Here is an 18816-nt window from a genome sequence, read left to right as displayed (position 1 = left end):
ATGGACAGAACACTTCAAGGTCAAAGAAGCTGGGGCTAAAACACTTCCCTCAGTCCAAAGGCACTTTCTCCGTAGCAGTCTCCTGCTCTGTCTCAAGAAAATAAATTCTGTCCTCTTCATCTTTGCCCTGTAGGAGCGAAAGAAGCATGCTACTGGATGCCAGCCTGCTGCTCTGCCACATGGCAACTAACTCTCACAAAATGGGGCCGCACCAGCTTCCACTCTCTGACGTCAGGAGTCCCCCCCTCTTAAAGTTAAATTACAATAAGATTTAACTCCTGAAAAGATACACAAACATGGTGGCCTGGGGATTCACCCCTTTCATCAGCCTGTTGATGGACAAGATGTGGAGGCCTGTTGGCACCAACTAAGACCACATCTGACTTGAGTCTATTGGCTGTCTCGTCACCATGTACGACTGTCTACTGAGGCTCGCACAGAAATAGGACATGTTGCAATTTGTTTGCTGCGTGAGTTTTCACGCGGTCAAATCACAGCCATCTGCATACGATTGCATAAACTAATGCAATCCTATGGCAGCGTGCACGGGCGGAAATTCTGCGCGAAATCCCTCTGCGGAACTTCCACCTGTGTGCATTCACCCTAATAGGGCAATAACATACAACAGTATTATTTGGATGCAATGCAAATAATTTACTAATGTTTGATTAATGCTGTAACTCAATCACAACCTTACAAATAGGGTATCCTTAATATTGTGCACTCACTATATGAGTATCACAGTCAGTGGTTTACCCTACCGAGGGGAAACTAGCTCCACAGATGCTGGCTAAAATAAGAGTCTCCTCTGACGTAACTTAAAGGTTCTATGCGGAGATTTGAATGTCAGACCAGTCACTTCCGGCTGAGTTCACATGGTATGGTGGCCCTCTGGTGTTCGTAACATCATAGTTGTGCCCAACTCTCACTTATGACAGCACCGACACTGGAGGTTCGCAATGTTATACGACTCCTTGTCAGAATTCAGCTGTAAGTGGCTGATCTGACTCAGCAGGTGCTGGTGAGGAATTCAAATGCCTAGATAGCCCCTTTAATCTTGCAGGAATGTAGTTTAACCAAATGACTAAATCCATTAACTGGAATATACAGTCACTGTCCCCTGAACCAATTATTAGCACAGTAACTTTTTGGAGGCTGTACAGTGATTAAATCAAAATACTGCATTTTATTAGTGATGAGCCTGAGGGATAGTACTCTCAATTACAAAGCACCAAAATGTGAATATCCAGATACTATCTGTCTGTCTATCTGCCCCCACTGGTGGTCTCTCTCCTAGCGACAGCTCAGCACTTGCAGTTGGATGTTCAGCTTGCCTACCTCTGGCACTTGCATTGCTAGGAATCTGAGTTGCACTCTCTCGCTCTGTCTCTGGTGAAGGAAAACCCAGCTCTCCAGCAGCACTGGGGCAGCTTATTCCTCACAAGGCTCTCTTCAAAAACTGCATAGCCACACCATAGCCTGGGAACAAGACCTACCTTTCATACATAGCCCAAAGCCAATCAATGGGCAGGAACATATATAAAGTACAGCAATAATTTACATAGATATATATACGCATGGATATTTAACCCCTTAGGCCTCAGGGTGTTTTGTACAGCGTTTAGCGCTGCCTTTTCAACTCAGCGCTAAACGCTGTACAACACTACCATTCATTTCAATGGAGCTGCTCACACAGGGCTGAAAACGCAGCGCCTTCTAACGCTACGCTTTGACAGCGATGCAAGTTCTATTTTGGGGCGTTTTCAGCCCTGCGTCGCCCATTGAAATGAATGGGCAGCGGTTTTAGCACTGCTGAAAACGCGGCAACACTTGGTGCCGCGTTTTTGGCAGCGTTAACCGCTCGCCGATTTTCGGGGTGAGGGCTTGTAATAGAAGCCCTGCCCCGAAAATCAGTCCTAGCAAGAAAAAAAAAAAAAAAAAAGCAATACTAATCAAGCCGCTGCAGTCCGGTCGCGTCCGCTGGTCTCTGTTGCTGATCCGGGCTTCCTCTGCACTAACAAGTCTATTGCCGTAGGCCAGGTTTGAGAACCCCGCCTCCAGCAATAGAGTGCTGTGATTGGACATCGAGTGAGGGAGGCCTTAAACTACGTCTGTATACACAGCAGATTTTCTGTCCAGATTTGCAGGTAGAAAATCTACAGCGTATGGCAATAGGAGCATAGTGTATGAAATTTTTGTGAAGGTCCACAGTGTTTGTACAATGCGTGAACATATCCTTAAACAACAAAGAGGAACTAGAAATAAATTTTTCTCCCACTTTATATAATTCTTGCAGCCCCTCACCATGAACATGTAAGAAACATATACACCGCTTACCAGCTTTCGAGTCACTTGTCAAACAGTCAAGGCCATTTCAAAAATTTCCTCAAAGCTTTCTTGTCAACACCACCAACAAAATCGAAGAAAACTCATGTCTGTATGTTCTGATTGGGGCGAGAGTTGTGGCTGAATGTGCTGAAGGACTTTGTGACAACCCCACAGGACACGATAAAGAATAAGGAAACTGTTGATGACAGGTTTACAATTCCTTATTACAAATGTAACATCCTCGGAAGTAGCCGCATATCACATATAATCTGTATTATGTTAAATCACGAGTGAATACGTTTTGCGAAAGCATTTCATATTTTCATGTAGATTTGACAGCAGACACATATACACTGTTCATTCAAACAGAAGAAAAACGTTAATTAAATTAGTAAGTCAAATTAAGCCTTGCTTTTAAGAGGACTATTGTGCTGTGCCGAATTTCAATGATGGGCCCACACAGAGATGAATGGTCTTGTATTTCTAATTAGCCTCACACTATACCTGTGATGCCAAACAATAGAAATTAGTTGACTGCGCAGACTTCACCAACTGCCTTTGTAATCCTGTTAAAGAGGCTTATAAATAAATAAACGGCATGAATTATAATTCGAGGTTTCAAAGAAAACCAGAGCTGTCACATAGAGGGACCTGGTGCTACAAAACTGATTTAAAGGTCAAGGGGTATGATTGTGGCATTTCTAGTTTTCAGTAAGTCACATTAGTTATTATGCAGTGTGTTAATATATGTAGAACGTGTCTTGTGTAGATTACACTAACTTCAGAGAAACTAGGTATCTCTAGTCTTTGGCCTTGTGTTCAGTGGCGCACCTTTGTGATCTCTCCAAGTGTCTATAAAGAGTTTTTGTGGACTTGACCAGGATGCAATATCTAAGGTCACATCTGTGATCCCTTGAACAACAGAAGAAGTGTGAAAGTCTTGGACAGATACTTATATCAAGGCCCTTGCAGTCAGTGGGCATAGCTATAAGGTCGGGCTCACACAACCATAGGTTTACCGCATATTACACGGGCTCTGTATGCCCATGTGATGCAGTTCCAATCATGTTAGAGTTTCAGAATTGGATATTATGTGAGCGTAAAAAAGAACACAGCATGTTCTATTTTTCTGTGTATATATGCAAGATTGTCTCTATGGGCACGTATATGCTTGCACTATTGCTTGGCAATGGCACGAGAAATATGAGCAAGGGAAAAAAAACAGTTGTACTGCACATGACAGCGTGCGTGAGTATGTGGTCATGTGCAGTCCAATTTTGCCGCCATACGCGGCAGTGTGCATGGTCACGCCCAGCTCCACAGCTGCAATAATGTCGTAAAACGCTGCGGGACCCTCACAGTGTTTACGCTTTTGGCCATGTGAGCCCGGCCTTAGGTGTACAGAGATAGCACAACAGTATTAAAAATGGCACATTGTAGTTAATGGGGCCTGGTTATAGATTTTCTATTGGTAACCAGTAGCTTCAAGTTATGGCTCTACTGGAAGCAATCTACAACAGGGGATGGCATGCAGCAGAACCAAGCTAGGTGCAAAGTTGGACAGGTTCTCAATGGAAATTTAAATAGAACTCACCTTTACAGTTCTAAATAACTTAAAGAACTAAGGGCAGATTTATGACACTGTCTAAAAGGAAATCTGTCTTTGATGCCCATAGCAATCAATCACAGTACAGCCTTAATTTCTTAGAGTTCAGCAGGGTCACTGAATGACTGGAAAAAGAGAGCCATGCATATTGTTAGGGGGTAATAGGCTGAACTGGATGGACATATGTCTTTTTTTCGACCTTCTATACTATGCTTCTGTGTTTTGTTAAAATATGGAGTGGCGTCCAGTAAGCCAAAAGCTGAGCAGATCCTGTGAGTGGTGATCCGCTGCCTTGGCCCCTTGAATTGTGACTGTGGCCTTGTATGGAACTGTGGCCTCAGAAGAGTTCCTTTAGCAATCATTCCTGGATTAGAGAGGGGTGGTGGGTGGCTACATGGAATTCTGCACTGTGGAGAGCAACCAAGTGGTTCATAGGCATAACCTGTTATCCTGTGTTCTCTGTGAATGTACCTAAGCTGCAAGCTCTGATACCATACACAATGAATGGAGTTGAGCTGCAATGCCATTCACAGCTCCATTCCCAGATAGCTTATGGTAAACTAACTGGCGCCTGAATATATTGTGGACCAAGTTTTAGAACTTTGCAAGTCTTGCTGGCTCAATGTCTGCAAAGAGATTACTCAGTTGATTTGTGATCTCTCAAGTATAGTTTTAATACCAGGTACTATACAATTATCTCATTTAAGAAAGAGTAACTCATCCAATGGACACCAGCTTGACTCTGTCACGTTTGTTCTGGACTGCCAGCACAAGCAGGGTATGGGGGGAAGCCAAGATGGACGCGGGAAAGCGCTGGTATAGATGGCTAGATGCAGAACGGACAGAGAGCACCTCTGCAGGAAGGTGAAGGCCTGTATACATCGACCGTGCCACGTAAATGCAAAGTAAACTAAGGGAAATCCTTTCCCTGCAAACCCCTACCCCGGGAGGGAGCGCTGCCTAATCGGCGGGCCGATCGCTTCCGACAGGTGTGGACCCACACTTGTACCTAGGCCACTACCAATCCCTACCAGGGAGCCCTGAACACACAGGGTACAGTGCACGGAAATAAACAGAACAAGTACAGACAAACAAAAGACACAAACAGGGAACAAGCCAAAATACCGGAGCCAGTCATACAGCAGGTCTGTGCAGGGGGACTGCTCAGGGATCACTGAAGATTAATCGGCAACTCCCAGGTCGCAAGAACTGGATCTTATAGGGAGGAGGGAGAAGCCGATTGGCTGACAGACATGTCAATCACCAGCCACACCTCTCAGACACTAGCAAGACTAATTAATCTAGACTTGAAAGCACAGGAGCTGTTAACCCTGGCTAGTCTGGATAGAACCTAAAGAAACTAGGTGTGCTGGAAAATAATTAACCATGTGCTGACAGACGTGACAGACTCTTTTTAGAAAGCTGTGTGCGCACTTTCTTGTAGAGATGAATGGTAGCATACAAGCACAGCCCTCTGAAAAGTGTCAAGCTGGTGTGAACATGCTGACTATAGCAGGAAACACAGCAGAAATGGGGGAATGGGGAAGTATGAAAAGAGGCTACCTAGACTTTACATCACCTAAACTATAAGCACCTTAACTTAGTTTATGCTATTTATAGTTAATGATATAGTAAGCTGGAATAGGGATGATGTTCATGGTGGCTGTTCCAGTTGAGTCACTTCCAGAATGACTACACTACAATGAAATATTAAGACATGGTAAAATGGTTTGCTTCAGTTCCCTGGCATGGTGGTATGGTGTAATGTGTGTCCTGATAGAAGAGAGTCCAAGGAGACAGGGAGAAACAGTTCAACTCATGTTTAATTGGTTTAGCAACTTTCAACATCCAAGTGATGAAGGCACAAACCTTTACAATCAATTCAAGTCTAGTCCTGAGGATGGTGGCTTTAGTCCCTGCTACGTTACCACTCTGTACCGCCTGTTGTGAGTTTCTCACCATGGCCCTGGAGTCTGTAGGCTTCCTTAAGCTCCATACCGCCTGTTGCTGGTTTCTACCATGGCCCTGGAGTCTGCAGCTTACTCTAGAAGCCTACTTCTAGAGCTTACTTATTTACATTACACTCTCTGCTCTCTTCTAACTTTCTTGATCACTACAGGAACTTTTATAATTTTTTCTCCTCCCACTACTCAATGCTCATTGGCTGAACACCGGGCTGTTCTATATATCACTGTACTGTACTCTATCAAGCCACCACCTTCAAAGCAAAACATCAAAACATCGCATTACACATTTAAAGATGTATACATACTCTCTCAGAAATTGCAATATTATTATGTAGTGATAGTTCTGGATCACTACAGTGATAGGTTTTCTTTAACTCCGGATCAGCAAAAGATCAGTAATGCACTGAATTTACTTAGATACTCAATGTTTTAATGTAATTTAATTCTATAAATAGGCAATAAAATGGTGTTAAAAGTATAAGCCCTAATTATGTGAAAATGTGATCAGAAAGAAGAGTATCATTGACCCATGTGTTGTCATCATAATGTATGTAAACACTTAAAAATGCATCATGGCTTTCAGTACAGTTCAGCACTGAAGTTATTTAGTTTGAACTCATAGTTAGTAATTCATTTTAACAGATGTTTGTCCAGGGCAGTAGAATAAACACCGAGTGCCTCCAAGTCTCCAGGCACCTAAGGCAGCTGCCTTTTTTGCCTGGCACTGGCAGCAATTTATAAAAACTATACACTCTCTGCCCTGAAATGTTCATATTACTGGGAACTAACAATAGAGAATTGCCAGATTCTTCATGCTGCCTCAACTCACCGCTCCGCTCATTTATACATAAAAGGCTTGACCTCCTAATTAAAATTCGGGCACTTATGGAAAAGAATCCACATATTTTATTAAGCTCTCAGCATAATATTGGAAGATTATGCTTTTTCTTGAACAATTTGACTCAAGCAAAGTACCTGAACAGAAAATAACATCTGTTCCTCCTCTTCCCTCCTGAAATATTAATGGAATACGAAATCTTGAATGTTGTGCTCCAGATTTGTTTTCTGTTAAAGACGCATTGTCGAAATTCTCAAACAATAGCCATATTTTGTCTGCAGCCCCTGCACCAATGTTGATGTGGCTGCCCTGGGACGTAGTCCATGGCTTGAAAAATTACTAGCGTGCTTAGCTGTTCCTTGCTTCTCTGAAATACAATAAGAGGCTTTAAATCACTGTTTTCCACAGAGATACAGAAAGTACACGAGACCCAACATAAAATGCATTGGAAATGTTTTAGCTTTGAAAAAAAAAGACAAATAAACATTTTTATTAAACCAAATGGATGACATTTGTCTAAAGGCTGGTCTTACCCATCAGTTCCACATAGGAAGAATGTCTATTTCCATAACTACCAGTAGTTCACACATTAGATCAAACTATACTTATAGTGCTAACATCCTATTTGCTTTTCTATCTTTTTATGGCCAGGGTACGTGAAGATGCCTTCTATCCATTGGTCTACAGCAAGTTTCTCTTTTTCTACTGGGGTTTCAACAACGAAAACATGGTGATGACTGGGCCTTATCACGCTTGATTGAAGTCCATGCCAAAATGAAATATATTGCTCAATTCACCTTTCTTTTGTCACCTGCACCCAGTAGGACATTAAAATAACCACAGCATGAGTCAATTATGCTGCTAAACCAAAGATTAATGCAGCCAAAGAAAGGCTCATACAGGTTATAATCCTCTCTACGAAAATCTCCTCCAGAGCTATGCCTCTCCAACAATTAGGAGGCCCCCATATTGATAAGGCTTGGTGAGTTTGAAAAGCACTAGTCTACACTATATTTATCTATTATTATTTATTTAAATACACTATATACATAAAATGACAGGAACAATGAAAATCTAGTTAATGACTAACAAATTGATACAGAGAGAGAGGATCCTTACCCTGATAGAGTCTATAAGGGTGGATGAAGAAGACAACAGGTGAGGGTAGAAGGTGTTCATATAGTGTTGGGAGCAGAGTTACTGTAGGCTTTTCTGAAGAGTAGATATTAAGGTTCGTTTTGAAGATTTCCAAGGTGGTGGAGAGTCTGATGTGTAGTGAGTTCCTGTAAAGTCTTACCGGGGCTGAATTGGAGCCCAGGTGTAGTAGCCGAGCTGGTCACTGGAGAGTAGTCAAGGAAACCGGGAGTTGTTATCGGAAAGTCACAGAATGCAGTACAATGCAATAAGATGGATCAATAGTAAAATGGAAGCCAGAGGTCAGCAGCATTACGTATCGGTATGCAGTACAATGGGATAAGATGGAAGCGTAGTCAAATGCAAGCCAGAGTTCAGCAGCAGTAGGTATTAGTACAATTGCAGATGAGCAGGAGAAAGAGGAGCTTGATCAAGGTGGTGGAACACAATACCACGCACTGAAGGAGTGGCAGGGCTAGGCTTATATAGGAAGTGCAATCAGGAACAGGGTTGGGGTCAGGACCAGGAGTCAGGACCTAGTTAACTAGGCAAGTTGCTTGTATGTCAATGATAACATCTTGATTATAACATTATCAAGACAATAAATTGCCAGTGAAGGGATTCTCAGAGGGTAGAGGCAGGTAAGTAACAGGGAGAGAGGTGGATTAGCCAAGTAACAGAACTGAGGATGGATTAGATGGGTGGGGTGTAATAGCATTGGATGGGAGGCTGTAAAAAAGATTGTAGTAGTATAGAGGGGAGATGATGAGGGTATGCACTAGCATTTTTGTTGACTTTGGGTTGATGAAGGATTGTATCAAAGATATGCTTTTGAGCTGGAGGCCGCAGGTGGTAGCTATGGCTTGAAAGTACACTTTGAAGTAAAGGGTGCAGTAAAATATTATACCGAGCAAAGTGGACTTGTTGGACTGATGAAAATGTGAAGCCATTGATTGTGATTGATACATTTGATTGGAGTGTTGAGTGACATGGAGGAAAGATGATGAGTCCAGTTGGGATTCTGGATAGAAAAGAGGTAACATTTAGGCCAGAGAGATAGATATTAGTGTCATCCGCATAAAGGTGATACTGAAAGCCACGGGATTCTTTGAGCTGTACTAGGCCATATTTATAATGCCAAAAATGGAGAGAGTTTGTAACAGAGGTAGAAGTGCTTGACTGTGTTAAAGGCAAAGGACATGTCTAGGAGGAGGGATCAAGAGTAATGTTTTGAGGTGTTTGCAGTTAGCACAGCATTAGCTACTTTGGTTAGGACTGTTAGGGACTAGAGATGAGCGAGCGTACTCGTCCGAGCTTGAGAGTCGTTCGAGTATTAGGGTGTTCGAGATGCTCGTTACTCGAGACGAGCACCACGCGGTGCTCGACTCCACTACTATTCCTTCCCTGAGAAATTTGCGTGCTTTTCTGGCCAATAGAAACACAGGGAAGGCATTACAACTTCCTCCTGTGACATTCCAGCCCTATCCCACCCCCCTGCAGTGAGTGGCTGGGAGATCAGGTGACACCCGAGTATTAAAATCTGCCCCGCCCGCGGCTCGCCACAGATGTACGCTGATAGAGATCAGGGTAAGTGCTGTCTTGCTGTAGCTGCTATAGGGAGAGTGTTAGGTGTTATATTCGTCTTCAAGAACCCCAACGGTCCTTCTTAGGGCCACATCTGACCGTGTGCAGTACTGTTGAGGCTGCATTTAGCAGTGTTGCACAATTTTTTTTTTTAGTATATCGGACATGCAGACCATAGCGTCCTCAGTCTGCAGTCATTTTACAGAGTATAGGGGCAGTACTGGTGAGGCAGGGAAAGAGGTATACTGGCTATATAGGCAGTGGGCTTTTTCCCAAAAAGTGGAAAAAAATACTATATTTGGCCTGCCTGTGAGTGTCTTCAGTTTACTGCGTCTCTGCTGGGGTGAGTAGTCGGTGATTAATATGCAGCCTTGCGCATAAGTGTTTCCTGGCTGCACTGGGCTTTCAGTAACCACAGTCATCCTCCAACAGGGAAATACAAATACAGTGTATATCAGAGGCAGTGGGCTTTTTCCCAAAAAGTGGAAAAAAATACTATATTTGGCCTGCCTGTGACTGTCTTCAGTTTACTGCGTCTCTGCTGGGGGGAGTAGTCAGTGATTAATACCCAGCCTTGTGCATAATTGTTTCCTGGCTCTGCTGTGCGTTCCGTAAGCGAAGTCAGCCTCCAACCACAGGCCAATAAGCGGCACATTTAATTACAGCGTTCTGTTTCTGCTCTACTCGTAATACACCATGCTGAGGGGTAGGGGTAGGCCTAGAGGATGTGGACGGGGGTGAGGACGCGGAGGCCCAAGTCAGGGAGTGGGCACAGGCCGAGCTCCTGGTCCAGGTGTATCGCAGCCGACTGCTGTGGGATTAGGAGAGAGGCAAGTTTCTGGGGTCCCCAGATTAATCTCACAATTAATGGGTCCACGCGGTAGACCTTTATTAGAAACTGAGCAGTGTGAGCAGATCCTGTCGTGGATGGCAGAAAGTGCATCCAGCAATCTATCGACCACCCAGTCTTCTACGCCGTCCACAGCTGCAACTCTGAATCCTCTGGCTGCTGCTCCTCCTTCCTCCCAGCCTCCTCACTACATGAAAATGACACATTCTGAGGAGCAGGCAGACTCCCAGAAACTGTTCTCGGGCCCCTGCCGAGATTGGGCAGCAATGGTTCCTCTCCCACCGGAGGAGTTTGTCGTGACCGATGCCCAACCTTTGGAAAGTTCCCGGGGTCCGGGGGATGAGGCTGGGGACTTCTGGCAACTGTCTCAAGAGCTTTCAGTGGGTGAGGAGGACGATGACGATGAGACACAGTTGTCTATCGGTGAGGTAGTAGAAATTTCAGTAAGTCCGAGGGAGGAGCGCACAGAGGATTCGGAGGAAGAGCAGCTGGACGATGAGGTGACTGACCCCACCTGGTTTGCTAAGCCTACTGAGGACAGGTCTTCAGAGGGGGAGGCAAGTGCAGCAGCAGGGCAGGTTGGAAGAGGCAGTGCTGTGGCCAGGGGTAGAGGCAGGGCCAGACCGAATAATCCACCAACTGTTTCCCAAAGCGCCCCCTCGCGCCATGCCACCCTGCAGAGGCTGAGGTGCTTAAAGGTGTGGCAGTTTTTCACTGAGAGTGCAGACGACCGACGAACTGTGGTGTGCAAGGTTTGTCGCGCCAAGATCAGCCGGGGAGCCACCACCACCACCAGCATGCGCAGGCATATGATGGCCAAGCACCCCACAAGGTGGGACGAAGGCTGTTCACCACCTCCGGTTTGCACCACTGCCTCTCCCCCTGTGCCCCAACCTGCCACTGAGATCCAACCCCCCTCTCAGGACACAGGTACGACCGTCTCCCGGCCGGCACCCACACCCTCACCTCCGCTGTCCTCGGCCCCATCCACCAATGTCTCTCAGCGCAGCGTCCAGCCATCGCTAGCGCAACTGTTTGAGCGCAAGCGCAATTACGCCGCCACGCACCTGCACGCTCAAGCGTTAAACGTGCACATAGCCAAATTGATCAGCCTGGCGATGCTGACGTATAGGCTTGTGGAAATGGAGGCTTTCAAAAGCATGATGGCGGCGGCCCCGCGCTACTCGGTTCCCAGTCGCCACTACTTTTCCCGATGTGCCGTCCCAGCCCTGCACGACCACGTCTCCCGCAACATTGTACGCGCCCTCACCAACGCGGTTACTGGCAAGGTTCACTTAACAACGGACACGTGGACAAGCACAGGCGGGCAGGGCCATTATATCTCCCTGACGGCACATTGGGTGAATTTAGTGGAGGCTGGGACCGAGTCAGAGCCTTGGACCGCTCACGTACTACCCACCCCCAGAATTGCGGCCCCAGCTCGGTGCTGGTATCTGGTATCTGCGGCGGTGTATGCTTCCTCCACTAAACCACCCTTCTCCTACGCAACCTCTGTCTCGCAATCAAGATGCGTCAGCAGCAGCACGTCGCCAGCAGTCGGTGTCGCGCGGCGTGGCAGCACAGCGGTGGCCAAGCATCAACAGGCCATGCTGAAACTACTCAGCTTAGGAGAGAAGAGGCACAAGGCCCACAGACCGACCGCTGGCTTTCGCCGCTGAGCCTCCAACCGGGCTTGGTCGTGTGTGACAACGGCCGTAACCTGGTGGCGGCTCTGCAGCTCGGCAGCCTCACGCACGTGCCATGCCTGGCCCACGTCTTTAATTTGGTGGTTCAGCGGTTTCTAAAAAGCTACCCATGCTTGTCCGACCTGCTCGGAAAGGTGCGCCGGCTCAGCGCACATTTCCGCAAGTCCAATACGGATGCTGCCACCTTGCGGACCCTGCAACATCGGTTTAATCTGCCAGTGCACCGACTGCTGTGCGACATGCCCACACGGTGGAACTCTACGCTCCACATGTTGGCCAGGCTCTATGAGCAGCGTAGAGCTATAGTGGAATACCAACTGGGAGTCAGTCTCCTCAATTCTTTACAGAAGAGTGGGCCTGGTTGGCAGACATCTGCCAGGTCCTTGGAAACTTTGAGGAGTCTACCCAGGTGGTGAGCGGCGATGCTGCAATCATTAGCATCACCATTCCTCTGCTATGCCTCTTGAGAAGTTCCCTGCAAAGCATAAAGGCAGACGCTTTGCGCTTAGAAACGGAGGCGGGGGAAGACAGTATGTTGCTGGATAGTCAGAGCACCCTCATGTCTATATCTCAGCGCGTTTTGGAGGAGGGGGAGGAGGGGGAGGAGCATGAGGAGGAGGGGGAAGAGACAGCCGGGCCCACTGCTGAGGGTACCCATGCTGCTTGCCTGTCATCCTTTCAGCGTGTCTGGCCCGAGGAGGAGGAGGAGGATCCTGAAAGTGATCTTCCTAGTGAGGACAGCCATGTGTTGCGTACAGGTACCCTGGCACACATGGCTGACTTCATGTTAGGATGCCTTTCTCGTAACCCACGCGTTACACACATTCTGGCCACTACGGATTACTGGGTGTACACACTGCTCGACCCACGGTATAAGGAGAACCTTTCCACTCTCATGCCCGAAGAGGAAAGGGGTTCGAGAGTGATGCTATACCACAGGACCCTGGCGGACAAACTGATGGTAAAATTCCCATCCGACAGCGCTAGTGGCAGAAGGCGCAGTTCCGAGGGCCAGGTAGCAGGGGAGGTGTGGAGATCAGGCAGCATGTACAGCGCAGGCAGGGGCACACTCTCCAAGGCCTTTGACAGCTTTATGGCTCCCCAGCAAGACTGTGTCACTGCTCTCCAGTCAAGGCTGAGTCGGCAGGAGCACTGTAAAAGGATGGTGAGGGAGTACGTAGCCGATCACACCACCGTCCTCCGTGACGCCTCTGCTCCGTACAACTACTGGGTGTCGAAGCTGGACACATGGCCTGAACTCGCGCTGTATGCCCTGGAGGTGCTTGCTTGCCCTGCGGCTAGCGTCTTGTCAGAGAGGGTGTTTAGTGCGGCTGGGGGAATCATCACGGATAAGCGTACCCGCCTGTCAACCGACAGTGCCGACAGGCTTACACTCATAAAGATGAACAAAGCCTGGATTTCCCCTGACTTCTCTTCTCCACCAGCGGACAGCAGCGGTACCTAAACAATACGTAGGCTGCACCCACGGATGGAAGCATCGTTCTCTATCACCATAAAAAACAGGGACCTTTTTGCTTCATCAATCTGTGAATTATATTCATCCTCCTCCTCCTGCTCCTGCTCCCCCTCCTGAAACCTCACATAATCACGCCGAATGGGCAATTTTTCTTAGGCCCACAAGGCTCAGTCATATTACTTTTGTAAACAATGTTTATACGTTTCAATTCTCATTAAAGCGTTGAAACTTGCACCTGAACCAATTTTTATTTTAACTGGGCTGCCTCCAGGCCTAGTTACAAATTAAGCCACAGTACGCTTAGCGATTAATGGGTTTCACCTGCCCTCTTGGTTGGGCATGGGCAATTTTTCTGAAGTACATGAGTACTGTTGGTACACCAATTTTTTGGGGCCTTCGCCTACAGTGTAATCCTAGTAATTTTTATGGGCTTCGCCTGCACTCATGGTACAGCAAGGTGTGTAGGGTTGGCCTACACTTTTGCTACATAAATGTAACTGGGGCCTGTCTTGACTGCTACTACTACTGAAATGGAACTAATACTGTGCTCCCCCTATACTGCTGCTAGTGATATGTTACTGGGGCCTGTCTTGACTGCTACTATTACTGAAATGGGCGGTTGGGCAGCATTTTACCCTGGAGAAGTGGCAGCGGAGTGTCATGCAGGCAGTGATTGTGCTTTGTTGGAGGCAGTGTGGTGCTTAGCTAAGGTATGCATTGCTAATGAGGGCTTTTCAGAAGTAAAAGTTGTTGGGGGGGGGGGCCCCACTCTTGCCGCTATTGTGGCTTAATAGTGGGACCTGGGAACTTGAGATGCAGCCCAACATGTAGCCCCTCGCCTGCCCTATCCCGTTTCTGTGTCGTTCCCATCACTTTCTCGAATTTCCCAGATTTTCACAAATGAAAACCTTAGCGAGCATCAGCGATATACAAAAATGCTCAGGTCGCCCATTGACTTCAATGGGGTTCGTTACTCGAAACGAACCCTCGAGCATCGTGGGAAATTCAACTCGAGTAACGAGCACCCGAGCATTTTGGTGCTCGCTCATCTCTATTAGGGACCTTCCAGAAAATATTCTTAGATCCCCCAATACACAGGGACCACATAAGTGAGACTTTGAGGCTGGGGTGGCAGAATGTAGTGAAGGATATTTCTATATACAAAATATACTTTGTACAATAATAACTGCCAGTTAGATTTTATTAACAACTCTAAATTGATACAAAACTTTATTTTGTTTCTTATCAAATGTGAGTAAAGAACAATGTTCTGTGTGAAAAGAAATAAAAAAGATATCTGTCAAATGGATAGTTTATCAAATGCCCTTTTGTAATAGAGGTTACATTTATCAAGTCACCCACATTCCTGTTTTTCATTTGCTTTTCCCCAGTATAGCCATGATGTCTGCCATAATGGCTTGTGCACACAGTAATTATGTGTACACAGTTTCACTCAGTACAATGCACTGTATTCTGCTGAGAATATTTTTATAAGAAAAGTCGAGATGAAATGCTTAAGCGGGAGGAACTGAAAGAGTTCAGAAGTAGACTGAATGCAATTTCTGTGGAGTGAGGTAGAATAAGAAAGGCTCTCAAATGAGATGAGGTGGTAGATTTTGGCTAGACCTTTATTCATCCATATTCTGAAGGAATAGGTGAATCATTGGCCGGGAGAAATAGGAGATTCTTTAGTAACAGCAATGAAGGTAAAGGTGGAGATATTAGGCAAATATAATATTTAATTGAGTCCGATACTTTAAGAGTATGTTTAGTAATGGGCTTAGTGATGGGAGGCTGGAAGGAGGGAGACCATAAAATAGAGTCTGTGGTACATGGAGCAATTTCAAGAGCTTGGAAGAAAAGCCAAATAGGACCAACTTCTGATGAATGGAGAAGGGAGAAGGGACAACTTCGCTATCTGGTCTGCTTTGTAAAATTTAATGAAGTTGGTTGCAACAAAACGTCTTTTGAGTCTGTTTATGTACGATGTGGTGCATGATATTCTAGGGTTTGAGCTCTTCCAAAGGAATTGGAGTGACATCTATTGGATTGCACTCAGCATATGTTCTGGAAACTAGAATGGAAGAGCTCTAAATAGATATGGAAGTTTTGCTATAAGTAACATTTTCAGAATGTTAACATCAATCCATGAGATGTGATAGTGGCTTCAACTATGCAGAATTCGCCTCAGTTGACAGAAGGGGGGAGGATATTTATGAGATTATAAAGTTGTCTAAGAGTTTAGCAAACAAATTACAAGATGTTCAGATGACCCTTGGAAAGGAAAACTGGACTGAAGTTATGAGACCAACATTGGTGGAAGTATAAGATTAAGGATTTTTGATTTAGCACTATTGTGGTGCATGAGACTAATCAATTCTGGGTAGCTCAGAGACCAGGTTTGGAAAGGACATATGAGTAGAGAATACTAACATAACATTCATCTACAAATATGTATACAGTAGCTTGTGATGAACTGAAACTATGTAAATACATTAACCCTGATATTGGGGTTGCCACAGATTCTAAGCAAGTAGGGCTCCTTAGCTAGAATATGCAAATACCAGGGGTCTCATCACTCAAATTTAATCCTATTTAATCCACTTATCTTCAAATGGAAATCAGATTTAGGCTTCACTCTGTCTGATGAACAACGGACACAGATCTGAAAGTCTACTTGCAAGATCACCCAAAATATATTGATGTTGGACATTTTTTTTAAGGTTACTATGTTACTGTTTTGTTAATGTTGATAAATTCAATGTCTTCTATTCTTCCATTGTAAAATCTAAAACTGCCATAAAAACTAAATACTAAAAAAAAATATTCACATAGTTGTAAGTCGCTGCATAATACAATTCTTTCCATATAAATCAATGAGTAAACAATAGAGATGAGCGAGCACCAAAATGCTCGGGTGCTCGTTACTCGGGACGAAATTTTCGCGATGCTCGAGGGTTCGTTTCGAGTAACGAACCCCATTGAATTCAATGGGTGACTCGAGCATTTTTGTATATCGCCGATGCTCGCTAAGGTTTTCATGTGTGAAAATCGGGGCAATTCAAGAAAGTGATGGGAACGACACAGCAACGGATAGGGCAGGCGAGGGGCTACATGTTGGGCTGCATCTCAAGTTCCCAGGTCCCACTATTAAGCCACAATAGCGGCAGGAGTGGGCCTCCCCCCCCCCCCAACAATTTTTACTTCTGAAAGGCCCTCATTAGCAATGCATACCTTAGCTAAGCACCACACTACCTCCAACAAAGCACAATCACTGCCTGCATGACACTCCGCTGCCACTTCTCCTGGGATACATGCTGCCCAACCCCCCCCCCCCCCCCGCACGACCCAGTGTCCACAGCGCACACCAAAGTGTCCCTACGCAGCCTTCAGCTGCCCTCATGCCACACCACCCTCCTGTCTATTTATAGGTGCGTCTGCCATGAGGAGGAACCGGGGCGATAGCCCACAATGCTGTACAGAAGCAATGAGAAATATAATCCTGTGCCACCGCCATCAGGAGCTGCACACATGGGCATAGCAATGGGGAACCTATGTGCCACACACTATTCATTCTGTCAAGGTGTCTGCATGCCCCAGTCAGACCGCGTTTTTTTAATAAATAGTCACAGGCAGGTACAACTCCGCAATGGGAATTCCGTGTGCACCCACAGCATGGGTGGCTCCCTGGAACCCACCGGCTGTACATAAATGTATCCCATTGCAGTGCCCTGGACAGCAGAGCTAACGTCAGATTAAATGCAGGTGGGCTTCGGCCTACACTGCATGCCCCAAAATGACCGGGGTTTTTAATTCATAGACACAGGCAGGTACAACTCCTTATTGTGAAGTCCCTGTGGACCGACAGCATGGGTGGGTGCCAGGAAGCCACCGGCGGTACATAAATATATCCCATTGCATTGCCCATCACAGCTGAGGTAATGTCATGTTTAATGCAGGTGGGCTTCGGCCCACACTGCATGCCCAGTCAGACTGGGGTTCTTTAGAAGTGGACACATGCAGTTACAACTCCGTGTGGACCAACAGCATGGTTGGCTCCCTGGAACCCACCGGCTGTACATAAATGTATCCCATTGCAGTGCCCTGGACAGCAGAGCTAACGTCAGATTAAATGCAGGTGGGCTTCGGCCCACACCGCATGCCCCAGTCAGACTGGGGTTCTTTATAAGTAGACACAGGCAGGTACAACTCCCTATTGTGAAGTCCGTGTGGACCGACAGCATGGGTGGCTCCCTGGAACCCACCGACGGTACATAAATGTATCCCATTGCAGTGCCCAGCACAGCTGAGGTAATGTCATGTTTAATGCAGGTGGGCTTTGGCCCACACTGCATGCCCCAGTCAGACTGGGGTTCTTTAGAAGTGGACACATGCAGTTACAACTCCGTGTGGACCGACAGCATGGGTGGGTGCCAGGAAGCCACCGGCGGTACATAAATATATCCCATTGCAGTGCCCAGCACAGCTGATGTAACGTGAGCTTTAATGCAGGTGGGCAAAAAATTAATTGGATTACACTGTAGGCGAGGGCCCCAAAAAATTGGTGTACCAACAGTACTAATGTACGTCAGAAAAATTGCCCATGCCCAACCAAGAGGGCAGGTGAAACCCATTAATCGCTTTGGTTAATGTGGCTTAATTTGTAACTAGGCCTTGAGGCAGCCCAGTTAAAATAAAAATTGGTTCAGGTGCAAGTTTCAACGCTTTAATGAGCATTGAAACGTATAAAAATTGTTTACAAAAATTATATGACTGAGCCTTGTGGGCCTAAGAAAAATTGCCCGTTCGGCGTGATTACGTCAGGTTTCAGGAGGAGGAGCAGGAGGAGGAGGATGAATATTATACACAGATTGATGAAGCTAAAAGCTCCACGTTTTTGATGGTGATAGAGAACAATGCTTCTATAGGTATCGCTGCTGTCCGCTGGTGGAGAAGAGAAGTCTGGGGAAATCCAGGCTTTGTTCATCTTGATGAGTGTAAGCCTGTCGGCACTGTCGGTTGACAGGCGGGTACGCTTATCTGTGATGATTCCCCCAGCCGCACTAAACACCCTCTCTGACAAGACGCTAGCCGCAGGACAAGCAAGCACCTCCAGGACATACAGCGCGAGTTCAGGCCACATGTTCAGCTTCGACACCCAGTAGTTGTAGGGGGCAGAGGCGTCACGGAGGACGGTCGTGCGATCGGCTACGTACTCCCTCACCATCCTTTTACACTGCTCCCGCCGACTCAGCCTTGACTGGGGAGCGGTGACACAGTCTTGCTGGGGAGCCAGAAAGCTGTCAAAGGCCTTAGAGAGTGTTCC

The 18816-nt window shown here is 46.3% G+C and overlaps 1 long non-coding RNA gene across 1 annotated transcript in view; it reads right to left on the bottom strand.

Moving 5' to 3' along the window:
* Positions 1-7066: 7066 nt before the first annotated feature.
* The window catches only part of LOC136610800 (uncharacterized), a 192900-nt gene continuing 181150 nt past the window's right edge, over positions 7067-18816 (bottom strand). Inside the window, exons 2-3 of the long non-coding RNA XR_010790172.1 lie at positions 7859-8078; positions 7067-7106 (exon numbers count right to left, since the gene is read on the bottom strand). This is a non-coding gene — a long non-coding RNA (uncharacterized lncRNA). The remainder of the gene's footprint in view (positions 7107-7858; positions 8079-18816) is intronic.

Source organism: Eleutherodactylus coqui, chromosome 2 (assembly GCF_035609145.1).
Source record: "Eleutherodactylus coqui strain aEleCoq1 chromosome 2, aEleCoq1.hap1, whole genome shotgun sequence".
Lineage (NCBI taxonomy): Eukaryota > Metazoa > Chordata > Amphibia > Anura > Eleutherodactylidae > Eleutherodactylus > Eleutherodactylus coqui.
This window is presented reverse-complemented; position numbering and strand designations above follow the sequence as displayed.